Source organism: Crocodylus porosus, unplaced genomic scaffold, assembly GCF_001723895.1.
Source record: "Crocodylus porosus isolate Cpor-Errol unplaced genomic scaffold, CroPor_comp1, whole genome shotgun sequence".
NCBI classification, from domain to species: domain Eukaryota; kingdom Metazoa; phylum Chordata; order Crocodylia; family Crocodylidae; genus Crocodylus; species Crocodylus porosus.
In genome coordinates this window covers 223,788,276-223,800,327 of record NW_017728886.1, presented here as the reverse complement: position 1 = coordinate 223,800,327, position 12,052 = coordinate 223,788,276, and the positions used below count along the sequence as shown (strand labels likewise).

Genomic DNA, 12,052 nt, shown 5'->3' with positions numbered 1-12,052 from the left:
GATATTGGTGAGGGATGGAGCACCCCGGTGTGGCTTGAATGGTGTTATTGCTGGGTGACTTGAATTTATGTTATAGCTCATATAGCCCAGTTTTTTTTATTTTTTTACACTTTTGGATTGGGTGAGGCTATTAGGGGATGGAGGAGGCCTCATGGGGGACCCACAGCAGCGTGGGGACCCCAACACCAGAGAGGGTGCAGCATTTGGGGGGTGCACCAACCCTGGTGCCAGTGAGGGCACAGTGTGAGACAGGGCCACGGAGGGTCCAGGGAGGACAAGGGGACCAAACTGTAACAAGGCCCAGACCGAATGTCAGTGCCATCTTTGAGGCTTGGGGTGTGGTAAAGGGGTGGTTAGAGCCACGCATAGCCCATCAGGCTAAGGTGCCCCAAAACACCCATTGCAGAACAGGACCCACAAGGGGTCCAGGAGCCCACAGGGTCAGAGTATAGCAAGACTGTGCCCAAGAAGACTTAAAGGCAGCTTCCCTAATATATATTTACCATCAAAGACATGGCAGGCGAGAATTGAGGGTGCCCTTTGGGGCCAACTTGGCATGGGAAGGGGGCCGTGGGGAGATCATGGACATCCTGCAGGGCCCTGCGCCATGACATGCTGCCACCAGGTCACTCCTGAGCCTGTGCTTTTCCAGGCTAAAAAGTCCCATGGCTCTCAGCCTCTCTTCACAAGGCCTATTCTCTTGCCCTCTGATCATGCGCGTGGCTCTCCTCTGGACTCTCTCAAGCTTCTCCACATCCTTCTTGAATTGTGGAGCTTAGAATTGGATGCAGTCCTCCAGCTGCGGCCTCACCAAGGCCGAGTACAGTGGGAGGATGACATTCTGAGATTTACTTGAAGCATCTATGGATGCAAGTCAGAGTTTGGCTTGCTTTAGCAGCTGTGACATCACATAGATGGCTCATGTTCATCTTGTGGTTGATTGTGACCCCCAAGTCTCTTTCAGCCATGGTGCTAGCGAGCATAGCACTGCTGAACCTATAAATGTGTTGCGGGGTTTTTTCCCCCCAAGGTGGAATATCTTGCATTTGTTGGTATTGAATGTCATTAGGTTTATATCCACCCACTTTTTAAGCCTATCCAGGTTAGCCTGGATCACCAGCCTATCCTTAGGTGTGGACGCTGTACCCCAAAGTTTAGTGTCATTGGCAAACTTGGCCAGTCCACTTCTGACACCAGTATCCACATTGTTAATAAAGATGTTAAAGAAAACAAGTCCAAGAACAGAGGCTTGGGGGACATCACTGGTCATGGAATGCCATGATGATTCACTTCCATCAACTACCACTCTCTGGGTCTGGCCTTGGAGCCAATTTCCCAGCCATTGGATTGTAATGTAGCTGAGGGCACAGTTGGCCAATGTTTCTATGAGGAGGTCGTGGGACACCAGATCGAAGGCTTTTTTAAAGTCCAGATATATGACGTCAATCTCTTCTCCCTTGTACAAATGATATGTCATCTGGTCATAGAAAGAGATGAGATTGGTCAGGCAAGACCTACATGCAGCAAACCTGTGCTGGCTATCCCTCAAGATGTTGTCCTCAGCCAGTTTATCTAGAAGGGTTTCCTTGATAATTTTCTCCAGAGTCTTTCCAGGGATTGAGGTCAAGCTGACTGGCCTGTAGTTCCCCAGATCTACTTTCCTCCCCTTCTTTAAGATGGGCACCATAATGGCCTTCCAACCTTCAGGTACTTCACCTGAGCACCAGGAGCTTTTGAATAACTTTGCCAGTGGCTGGGCTATGACTCCTACCAGCTCCTTAAGTACTCTGGGGTGCAATCTGTCAGGACCTGCTAATTTGAAGGTGTCCAGCTTCTCAGGGTGTTCCTTTACAAGGTCTACACTGATGCTGGGTATAAATTCACCCTCATCCTGGTTGTCCTACATCATGCTAGGCAGGTTGGTCCCTTTGGGTTGATGAAAAACAGATGCAAAGTACCCATTAAGCAGGTTGGCTTTTTCCTGGGTGTCGGTTGTCAGTTGTCCCATTTGGTTTAGCAGGGGTCCAATGTTACCCTTGCTTTTCCTCTGACTCCCCACATATCTGAAAAAGGACTTTTTATTGTCCTTGATACATGTAGCCAGGTGGAGTTTGGCTGCAGCCTTGGCTTTCCTGGTTCGCTCCCTACAGTACGGACCAGTGCAGAATACTCCTCCTTTGCGGTGATTCCTACCTTCCATCCATTATAAGCCTCTCTTTTTTTGGTGTAGGAGGTTCACGAGTTCCCTGTTGAGCCAAGACGGTTGCTGTGTCCTTTTGCTACCTTTGCTCTGAGATGGGATGGACATCCCTTGTGCTTTCAGGATTGTTCCCTTAAAGAACAATCACTCCTCTTGGACTCCTCTCCCCGCTGAGTCATGGTCCCTTAGGGCCTTGACAACAAGCCTCCTGAGCTTATCAAAGTCAGCTTTCCTAAAGTCAAGGACTTCTGCATTGCTGACTGACTTGCCAGGTTTGCGATGGATAGTAAAAGTGATCAGCTCATGGTCACTGTCTCCCAGCTTTCCTTCTATTTTTAGATTGCTGACTAGATCATCCCCTTTAGCCAGTTTTATAAAAAGAATAATTATATTGGACAAATAAATCTCCATGTTTTAGTTTGTGTCAACACAATATACTATGACTATTTTCTTTAATGACTATCAGTTACAACACAAAATCTGGCACAGGAATAAGGTTCTCATTCAGCAAAGTGTTAAAAATGCTATCCACACTGTCAGTGCACACAGTCTAGTCCTGAAAAGTGCCCTCTGTTCCCATCAAATTCAGTGAAAGTTGAAGATATCAGGCACCTCAAAGGTTTGGGTCTAAACCTGCTGATTGGGTCTCACATCACAAGGATGTCCAGACAGTGCATAAGCTAAAAAAAAATTTAGAAACAATAATGACGTTTGGAGATCAGTAACTGCAGCAGCATTTTCTGCTCCCATATACTGAAATTAATACTTTCATCCCTGCTAAGCTATCTGCACCTGATCTCCTCTTTATGCTTATTATATTCACTTCCTATTCTGTTTTTAAAGCTCTGCTGTTCACAGGCATTATTCTCTGGGAAAATCAGTCAGTCAAGATGCTGGAATCTTATGCGTCTTTTCAGAGTCTGGCAAGATGTCATTTTTATTTAGTTTGCTTACTGTTTGTACTGTACACATGTCCACAAATATAAATAAGTACATATATGTACACATGCATGCATACACACCCCCAGTGGAAACATAAGAACTGACTTGGGAAAAATCCGTGTTTCTCTTACTTTCATGCATTTCAGAACCAAATTAATTTACTGAATAGCATTCACCCTCTCCTCTGAGAAATGACATATATTACTAAAAATGCAAATCAACTTGAGCAGAAGAATTTTGAGGATGATCAACGAGTTACTGGGGTTGTTGGGAACAGCAGAGAGAATGGCATGGCAGCAGGAGTTGGGGTGCAGGGTGCTGTTACTCTGATGTCTTGGTAATCAGATATTGCGGGGAAAGTAAGCATGTTTCCTTAAGTAACAGCTCAGAATTCAGTCTGAAATACAGCCTCAAGTGTTTCTACTACATGGGATTTTTGCCAAGCAAAGGGGCTATGGAACCTTTGATTGTAACTACATAACTGGACCTAGTCCAAGCTGAAGCCCTTGGCCACTGCACCCACCGGTTTTATGGCTTAGGTTAGTGTTGACATCATCAGCTTTAGATTAGCCAGTTTCCTATACAGAATTTTTGCCCTTTCAAATACACAATCCTACATACACTGGAATCTTGGAAACATGCAAATGTCCTTTTCACAGACCATATTTTCAACACGTACAGTATTTCCAGCATAGTTTTGGCATTATGACACTTGGCTCACTTTTACAATACTGCATAGTGCCCAAGGGGTTGGAGCCTTGCAATTGCATGGCTTTTTTTCTGCTTAACTCAATGTTCTTTTCCATGTTCTGCAACCTTTTCCAGTAGTATGATTTGGTCCCAAGTGAGTACTTTAGCATTGCATGTGTAGTGTTCAAACAATAAGTTATAATACAATGTAAATAACTATACAATTAGATGCCGAATCTACCCCAACTCAAGACACTGTCTATCAACTAAACTGGTGCAGGTGCAAGCTCTAAAAGGACAGGAATCCTGTGGCAATAACAACATGCCAACAACTCGTCCAACAAGCACCCCCATCTTCATTAGAACTTTGGTGCACCAAAAAGCACCAACCAGTAAAATATATGAAAGGCAAAATGATCTGCTGCCAACATGTTAGCAAAAAACCCAAAACAAACAAACAAACAAACAAAACCAGTGGTAAGGACTGCAGAATTTCTCCATTTACTTTTCCATCAAAACATAGATGGTATGCCATGATCATAAGAAAACAATCTTACTTGGGAAACAGACTGTTGTTCTAGGCCTTTGGCTGGAAATATTTAGATTTTATTCCCAAAAACTTACTGGATCAAATTCACTGGTGCATGAGAAGAAATAAATTACAACTGCACCAGTGGGGCCCCTTGCATCCTCTCTTCCTTTGAGAGAATGTCGGTATTGGTACCTGCTGTCCCTCCCCTGCATCGTCACTACAGCTTTACATAACAATCAAGTTCCATTGGAGCCCTCCTAATAGAAGCTACATCAGTACATGGCTCTACTGCCCAAGCCAGGCTATATTCTTTTTCTGCTTCCAGTTATTTTAGTAAGTAGACTTCCATCACCCCCTCAGGCAGGAACCAGCATTTATTTCCTACTTATTGTAGATGGGGTACATAAGGCTGAATTATGCCTCTTCTTCTATGGGAACAGATCTGTAAAGAACGTTCTATTACTCTATAGAAAGATGATATTTTCTTTATGAAGCAAAAGTGTTGAACTGGAATGCCGTCACAGCCGAGGCAGTTATTTTCCTGCTCCTGAAGAAGCCCTTTATGGTTAGCATTACCTATGTTCTTTACAAGGTTGCCGGCTGGTAACGCTGAGTTCTGTCTGTTCTCATTACATTGCCCAGGAGTAAGCTGGGAAATTGGCTTCCCTTCTCACTCGGTTAAGGGAAAGAAAAGCCAGGGGGCAAGGCTCCAGATATCTTTAGCTATTTATTATGAAGGAACAGCTTGCCAGCCTGTTCAAAATTGTTTCCTATTTCTCTCATTGTACCCTGTCTAGCCTCCTAGTTTTTCTGCTATGAACATTGCTGACCTATTCTCTCATCCCTTTGTGCTTGTCAAACCTCCAAGCATTTGCTACATACATATTTCTTTCCTCAAGTGACATTTTACTTCATCTGGACATATCTGATTTATAAAAGGAGATGGGAGAACAGATGCTGGCTCAGCCAGCTGCAATACCAGACACTTCTACACTGAAAAGCTCATTCTAGAATTATCTCTGGAGTCCCAGTTCCATGCTACAACAACAGACTGGGCCTACCTGCTAAAGCAACATAATTTATATTGGAAGAAATGGCACAACTATATTATATAGAACATATTATTCTTTCTTCTCTGACTGGAGATGTGCCACACATAGCATCGATCCAACATTTGCATCTCTTTGTTTCAAAGCACAGACTTTACCATTGGTCAGAGCACTAAGGCTACCATTCTCAAACTGGGGTACCAAGGGTTAGATTTATATATCTATCAATAGCCATCTAAACAGAAAAAACTTGCTTCCAGAAGTGCTGAGTATCTGCAGCTCCCATTGACAATAAGATTTGTGGCACTCAGCTCTTTTATGGAAATTTGGCCACTTATGCTTAAACGCCGGAAGATAGATTTAGGAAACTAATTTTAAAAGCCCAGGTCTTAAGTGAATCCCGGTCACCCCTGATTCATCTCAAGCAGACACCCTCAAAAACAATGGAGGCTGAGGTCTCAGGAAGGACTGCTATGAGCAACCCCAAAGTGGTCTCACTACCATATTTCTAAGTTTGGAGAACTGAAACAGGAGTAGGTAGGTGGGATGTGCTCAGGGGCATCCCTGCTGGGACACGATGCTGTTACAGGCCTAGAGCCCCTACTGTATATTTATTCCTGTAGAGTAATAGAATTACTACTACGTTTGCATCAACCTTCCAATTGCTCATAGAATCATACAAGTCAGAGGTGGATTTTTCCCCCAGTTTATATATTCAATACAGGCTTATTCTTTACAATGTGTGGTGGAAGCCACACTGAGATTCACAGCTTTGTTATTACTCGTTAAACATATGGAACTACATGAGATGATTTATTGCGCAGTAGGCCAATTTACTGGGCAGTAAGTGTCACTGTCTACATGTGCAGACACTTACTATACAGTAAATTGGTCTACTCTCCAGTTAATTTGCTACCTGCAGGCAAATGCAGGTAGCAAATTAACTGAGTAAGTTAGCACAGTTAACAAATTTGCTCCCAGTCAGCAGGAGGTGGGAAATTGCTTCCTGCCCTTGGGAGCTGCCTGCTACCAAGGCAGGATCTGGTGTTGGAACCTGGACTGGGACAATATCCCTCTGCTCCGGCAGCAGGGAGCTCCTGGCCCCCACTCCGCATTGAGCGTTGCATTCTAGTTCAGCTGCTTCCTCCATTCCTAAAACCAGAGCGGCTCTTATTTTTAATCCTCAGAACAACTAACCGGCACTCAGTAAGTCTCTCTTGGTGCATTTACAAGTGCCCCCGACAGTTTTGGCAGTGCATGGGTTGTTTCTGACCCTACTGCGCAGTAGCATTGGCATTACAGTTCATGTCTGCCGACACTATGTCCTGTGGCTTGTTGCTACAGTGACATAGTGTCTCATGTAGATGATCCCACTGGCTGCTTCCTACCCCACATGCTCCCTTTCAAAGGAAATTTTTTCAATCTTCTTTAAAAATCTATTATAAATTAATATTTTTAAGCTCAGAAGGCCCAATATATTTATCTAGTTTGACATACATCATAACAAAAGGCATCTCTCCACAAACTTACATTGTCTCCTTTTCCCCAATGTCTGAATATCTTATAATCAGGGATTTAGGTTTTCCATTTGGCATGGGAAAATATGGTAAAATGTGGATTTTTCTCTTTTTAAGGAGAAAAATGAGAAGGAGAAAAATGCGGGAAACAGCAGGTTTCCCCTTGCAGGCTGTCAGAGTTCCAGCCTGCAAAGGGTTGGGGGGAGTGGGAGAAGGGCAATCAGGCAGGGGGTGCCACGTGCATGTGCACACACACAAGCACATGACAGCCAAGCAGTATGGAGAGCAGCTCCTGTAGCTCCTTGCATAGTAGTAGGAATTGAGACCCCCATAGTGAAAAAGGGAGAGAGGGAGTTGAGCAGGGTTGGCCCCCCTGCTGCTGCCAAGTGGGAAAGGAGCACCTCACCATGGTGGCATGAAGCTCCCAGCAGCAGCACCAAGCCTTCCTGCCCCACTCTGACCTGCTGCACCAGGTCCCACTTGCTGACCATGGAGGCACCGCGGGGCAGGGCGAAAGGGGCATCAGAGGAGGGAACTCTGAGCCTGCAGCCACCAACCTGCATCTACCCCATCTCATGGGCTCTGCTCCAGCCGCGCAGTCCATGGGGGAAGGGGAGCTCGGTTCCATGCTCCGCTCAGGTTGCAGCACTCGGTGCCTCCGCTGGGCAGCAGCCGGGGCTCAGGCACTGCTGGGGGACAGAGCAGGGCAGAGGGCTGTGGACCTGGGTCGCTGGTCCCATAGCTCTGGCAGCTGGGGGCCCCCTCTGGCAGGGCTGGGAGGGCCAGAGGGCTATGGATGAGGAGTAAGGGGCACCAGCAGGGCCAGGGGGCTGTGGGTTGGGAGTGAGGGGCAACACTAGGGCTGAGAGGGGCCATGGGAGAGGAGTGGGGGGCACTTGCAGGGCCTAGGAGGCTGTGGGTGGGGCCCCAGTAGGGCTGGGGGCTATGGGTTAGGAGTGAGGGGCACCTGCAGGGCTGGGGGCTATGGGTCAGGAGCGAAGGGCACTTGCAGGACCAAGGGGGCTGTGCGTGAGGAGTGAGGGGCACTGGCAGTGTTGGGGGGACCTGTGGGTTTGGAGTAAGGGGCACCAGTAGGGCCAAGGGGCTATGCGTCAGGAGTGAGGGGCACTGGCAGGGCTGGGGGGACCATGGCTTGGGAGTGAGAGGCAATAGCATGGGCAGGGCACCAGGATATCAGGGCTGCTCAGTGCCACAAAGCAGTGGGAAGACAGCTGCAGCTAGAACTGCATCTTGGTGAGCACATGGGGCAGAGGAAGCTCTGCTTTTCCATGATAAAAAACCCAAAATCAAATGCCAAAGTGTATAGGTATTTAGAATTTATTTTATTATAGTGATTGAGGCACTGATAGTCTTCCAAACTGCTTTAAAATTGTAAATATATCAATAAAACATTGTGTTCAACTGATACCTATAAGTGGAGTTTCATTTTAATTGTGGAAAAACACAGAATGTGGGTTTTTTTTTAATCGGAGAACTTGTGATTTTTAAACAGAGAAAACCAGGGTGCATACTCATAACTGTTTATGAACATATCCCTTCAACACTATTGCGACTTAGAGCATGAACATACAAGTAAGTTACCACAAGGAAAACAAGGCAAGGAATTTACTGAGGCCCCTAGCCCATATTCCTTTAATGGTGCAATGGAATTTGTTTCCCAGTCCCAGTAATCCCTCCTTCTGCCATGTGGCACGTGCATAGTAGGAGGTGCAATTCTGGGATCAGGGTTCAGGCCCCAATCATGCCATTACTATTTGCCAGTGCAGAGGGAGCCCAGGTGTGTCTGACACCGGCAATTTCAAAGCTGGATGCTGCAGCCCCACATGTGAGGCCAATAGTCAGCTGATTGTTGGCCCCAGCCAGACTGTTCTGGGTCTATTTTGAAGCCCAGAGCTGTCTGGGAACTGCAGCTAATAATCAGCTAAATGTTGGCCCCAACCTTGGTGCCACAAATTTGCTTGACTTTCTGCCATCTGATTTCCAGCCTTGGACCCTCACAAGTCCAGTTCAACTGGGCTGTCATGGCAGCTGCTCTGATTATCAAAATCTCATGCACAGCAGGTCTGGTTATGCATGGGGGATCAGAGCTGCCTGGTACAGGATTTAGAGTCCCTGGTAGTAGAAATCCCTTCAGCTCCCTACACTGGGAGCCACTGCCAAGTAATTTTTTTAAAGACCTGAGTAGGGAAATCCCTTTGGCTCCCCTACTACCACCAATCTTGGGCCTGGGCTAACTAGCAGAGGATTGTAGTCCCAGGGCCATTCCACATCCAGGTGCAGTCTGGGCCTCGGGACTGACAATCAGCTGTCGCTCATGGACACATGTTCACTTGTTGACCCTGGACACATATTCAGTCATAAACGGATTTTTAAAGAAGATTGAAATTAGCACCCTTTCTATTTATGCCACAATTAATGTGTTGGTTGGGGCATAAATGTAATATGTTGTGGAGCCTGAGTGCCAGCTGCTTTTCAGTAACTGCCCTTGTGCACACTTTTACACCGTAAGTAAGAGCTAAAGTCCAGGAATTAAACCTGGCTCTTCTGAGTGTCGTATCAGTGCCTTACCAACAAATTAATTTCATTATAGTGTCTTCTTTAAGATCCTCTTCCTTTCTCTATGCTCATGGATTACACTCCAATACCATCATCACTACAGGCCAAATTGTCCCAGCTCCACAAATGTAAATCTACAGCAGATTTCATTGAAATGATAGTTATAGCTCTCATTTTACAGCAACGTAACTGTAAGTAGAAATAAATCCTTTTTAGTGTTAGCAATGTATTTCATTTTGGTGCCTTTTGGGTTTGTCCATATTTTTTCTTCTAAAAGAAAAAGCTGTCTTTCTTTTCTGTGTAGATGACAGGTTTCAATTAATTACATTTCAGAATTAATTTAGCATAAAATTAAATTGTATAAATACATAGCAGTTTAACAATGCTAAGTATTATTAATTAGTTCAGAAGCACTTGCTTGGCACTCAAATGACTGAATTAAAAACCCATTTAAAGTAATGGAAAGACAACCATTGACTGCAAAAGAGCATTGAATGAAGCCTTAAAATCATTACAGACAGACCAAATCCAGTCCATGTGTACAGATAATACTAGACAGGACATAATTCAACAGTAACATCTCTATGTTAGAAAGAGGACAATGGGCCATCTCTGTTTTAATAGAGAGAAGTTGAAGCATTTTCTTATTACTATAAATTGCTCTATAAATGAAATGCACAAATAAGATTTTGGAGGGGGTTTTAAACACCAACCAGGTTAACAGAGGCTTAATACAGATGACATTTCAACCTCTAGGGAATGGTTTCATCATGTTAGAGATATCCCTGGAATAGGGGCCATCAGAGCAAACACATTTTCATGAGACGTCATCAGTGAACAGAGAACACCAAGGCATTATCATGAGACTCCTGTGGTTTTTTTTATGCAATATCAATATGTACAGTGTACATATTGAAGTGCTGCTCTGCCCTGATATCATGTGTGTCCCCACCCTGCAATTAAATTGTTGCTTTGCAAAGCTGTATTGGCTCCTAGTTCCTGTAGTGTACTGGTTTGTGAAATACCTGGTAATTAAATGGTCATAAAAGCTGGATTGCTCCATGATGACTGTAGTGTAAAGGTTTCCAGAATATTGGCTGTGGGCTTCAATACTCACATGTCACTGACCAAAGAATGAAATCCTGATCCTACTGAAGTCACTGGTAAAACCGCCACTGATTCCAACAGGGTTAGAATTTCACCAGGAGTCTAACAAACATTCCAGTTTCAAACGTTCATAGCTCTTAACTATTCAAGGACAAATGTGTTCCATGTAACCCAATCCATCAGGTGCATTATTGATAGGAAGAACCTTCCATAGGCCATACTTCAGCATATAAGTGCTTCAGTACATACACTGCAAATATATTACATTGTAAAAATATGGAGAGAAATCTCCAGTTTGTCTTAGTGTACTGAATGCAGAGGCGTGCTGAATCACAAGGCTACCAGGCCATAATTGCCCCTATTGTAGCAATATATACTATAAATGCTTTAAAAAATCCCAAACACTTGGAAGCTCAGAATTTATCAAGCATCTGCTCACTTCACTAGAATTTTAAACAGAATTTCACTGTCCATTATCTTGCTTCCAGTTTCTGTGGTTGCATCCCAGGCCTGTGGTTTGCTCCAGAAGGTCATTTATCTACTTGAGGCAGTGATTATTACTTATTACCAGCGAAACAAAGGACAGAAGAGATAACTGTGATCACCTAACTGAAAAGGACAGTATTTCCTGGTATTTCCTGCATCAAATTCAGTAAAGCAAACATACTGGAAGTGCCACATCACTAAATTTCTCAAATGCGCGACAGTTCTGCTCTCAGCAACTTACCTAATGACTGGAGTAGTTACGGTTCCTTCCAATTCAGTACTGGGCCTCTTTATTGGGCAGATTGCTGAATGGATGATGGCTTTGGGAGAATTCGTGGTATTGTGTTCACACACAAAATCACACATCCAGACAACTAGAACAATCAACAGAGAAATTGTTAGTGTTGACTCTGATACCCTTCTTTCTAGGTTTCTTCTTTAAATACCTCTTTGAAATTAATTAGGATAGTTAACATTTCTTAGAGCAGTTAGTCCTGATTCTGATATCAGGTATGCCAGTGAAAATTAGGAATAGTTTAATTGAAACTAGTAAGTTGTTGCTATTGTAGAACCAGTGTAAATAAGACCTGAGCCAGATCTATTGTTCCTATTTTACAGCAGTTAAGAAGATTGCCCTGCAATACATCACGTGTGTAAGAGTTCTTTGCAAATACAGGCACAAGAACCATTTTAAATGAAAACATAAAACTTGGAGGGGGAGTGGGTAGAAACCCCAGAAAGGTGCTCATACAACATATTAGCAGGTTCTGGCTTAGTCTAGCCCCCACCACTGATGAGGGTGCTGAATTCTGCCTATTCTGCTTTTTTTGCAATATAAGCATAAAGACAGGTCGCCTGTCTTTTCATAGTTTCTAGGGTCGGAAGGGACCTGAGCAGATCATCTAGTCCGACCCCCTGCCATGGCAGGAAAGAGTACTGGGGTCAAATGACC

The 12,052-nt window shown here is 44.4% G+C and overlaps 1 protein-coding gene across 1 annotated transcript in view; it reads right to left on the bottom strand.

Moving 5' to 3' along the window:
• The window catches only part of LOC109320034 (carbonic anhydrase 13-like), a 52,824-nt gene that overhangs the window by 4,558 nt on the left and 36,214 nt on the right, over nucleotides 1-12,052 (bottom strand). The window contains exon 8 of the transcript XR_002103705.1: nucleotides 11,342-11,474. The gene's annotated coding sequence lies outside the window, so the exon portion shown is untranslated. The remainder of the gene's footprint in view (nucleotides 1-11,341; nucleotides 11,475-12,052) is intronic.